General features: G+C 38.4%; 1 non-coding gene across 1 annotated transcript; it reads right to left on the reverse strand.

Moving 5' to 3' along the window:
- Positions 1-470: 470 nt before the first annotated feature.
- On the reverse strand, positions 471-543 carry Trnas-cga (transfer RNA serine (anticodon CGA)). The gene has a single exon. It is a non-coding gene; the product is annotated as a tRNA-Ser (tRNA).
- Between the last annotated feature and the right edge of the window lie 1,769 nt (positions 544-2,312).

Genomic DNA, 2,312 nt, shown 5'->3' on the forward strand with positions numbered 1-2,312 from the left:
CAGCGACAATATTTTTTCGAATTCCGTAGATTCATTTCCAATGTGCTCGATAGTCGTGTGAGGCACGAAATCTGTGATTTTTTTTTCTGCGAGTAGGCGGCCTCATTGGCTTTTTAATATATCAAACGGTCCAGCTGATATGATATGTATATTTTTCTACACTTTAAGTGATTTGTACGCTGAGATACACACGGAAATTATTAAACAAAACCAGACATTTTCCCAGTACGATCTCTCATTTAGCATTCATACGGTATTTTTAAATTCTAGGTTTCCTTTGATACTTTATTCAAGCATAATTTCACATTGCTTCGTATCCGTATCTGAAAATAAACTTCCACGTGATAGACACCGCAACACAAATATACATACCACATTAATTTCTTAGTAATCATCACACAAAAAAAAATTATAAAATGTGTACTAAAAACTGTAATCCATACGAACGAAAAACTGACCAAGGCCTCCCAGTGCCCAGGACTGGGTTCGAACCAGCGTCTTCTGCATTCGCGGCAAATGCCTTAACCACTAAGCTACTGGGCAAAGGCCTGCCTTGATTTCCACGACTCTCGATGTGGTGTTTCCTCCGGGCAGTTGTTCAGGAAGCTGCCCAGGTCATCCCGCCATCTCCGTTTGGGCCTACCGCGGCCACGTCCCTCTACCGGCATCCACTTGGTGGCTAAGCTAGCCCACCTCTCCCGATGCATACGGTAGACGTGACCGGCCCAGTTCAGATGTTAAATCTTAGAAAAAAATCGTGCTTAGAATTTGTCAGCTAACTAATGTGAAAATTCGGCTCGTTTCGTTGCGTGACCTGTTTTAATACTACGTTTATTCTGAAATTCCGAGTACATTTTGTTATCTTTATGATGAATGTATGAAGTTTCATAGTGACACTTTTTTGGACAAGATTGGATTGTGTAGTGAGATGAGAATGATTGATGCGTTTGGGACTAAACTCTCATGTAGGTACTTCCGCCTATATTACCTATTATAGTGCATAAAAGTATGTATTGTAAAATCTTCTTTGCATACACATTTACTTTACAACTTAAATACTACAATCAATAGGTAAACGCAGAGATTTCATTGACCTCTATACTTACCTACTATAAATCCGGTACATTTTTACGGTTGGAGAGTCATAGTTGCATAATAATTTAAATAAATAAAGCTGGGTACCAATAATAATACGCTATTTATTTATAGATTATTCCATAGACCGTTTCTTCACTTGTAGGCGTATGTCGTAGACAAAGGGTTGTATTTTCACTTACAAGATTAGATTTAATGATAAGATACCTAATACATAATACATAATTAACAGGATTAGTACATATATTGGATATTTTTAGTTCATGTATTCCTGCACCTTTTTGTCACTTTGGTCACCTTTGCCCTCCAAACCGCGGGTTTTACAAACCGGCCCAACAAAATTCATCCTCCACGTCAAACCTTTTCATTTCAATGCTCCATTGGAACCCAAATAGAGAGCTGACCATTGGTAAATGTCAATTTGGACCGTGCTGTCAGGCTGGAAGGTCTTATAAACACATGCTCCGCGATAACGAACCGATTACCGCGTCCATTACGCTTCCCCAAAACAAACGCGGACATCGATGTCAAACTGCCGCAGTAGACATGCAAAATGTATCGACAGTTGGACACGAACGGATACGTGTCGCAAATTCGAAATACTTATTGCTCCACCACTCCACCAGGCATTACAATAGAATAGAAAAAATAGAATAGAATAGAAAGATGTTTATTTCCCTAGTTCGTATGTTACATTATGTTCAACAGGACGGTGGCGTATTCGGCCTGTGGGTTGTGTCAGCTACTTACAATCTACTTATGTTTGTCTGAAAGATCTGCAAGGCATTACAGCCGTAACAGAAAAGCCATTGTCATCCAATGTACAGTCAACATGAAACAACGCTCGAAAAGTACCGGCCATCATGGAATTATTTTCCAAACAGGGATATATTTCTATAGTTCACGATCTAAAGTATCTGTCACAGACAGTGTTCTACATACAAGTAATCTTTTTGTTAAGCTATTAGAGAATATACTTTTGCGCATAGTGTATGATGTTACTTTTGATGCGGACTGTACTTAATTAGTAGTGGATATTGTGTCATTTTGTCATTTTCAGCTAATATTTTGGAATTAAGAAAAAAGTCAGTCACAACACTGATTTAAACCTTCACGATTATTAAACCACGCGATTAAGTCCCGAGTGCAGTTTGATAAAAGTCAGTCAGTTTTATTATTGCGAGTGACGACAAAAAAAATACGTTTGTCTTCATATA

The sequence above is a fragment of the Cydia splendana genome, chromosome 12, assembly GCF_910591565.1.
Source record: "Cydia splendana chromosome 12, ilCydSple1.2, whole genome shotgun sequence".
NCBI lineage: Eukaryota > Metazoa > Arthropoda > Insecta > Lepidoptera > Tortricidae > Cydia > Cydia splendana.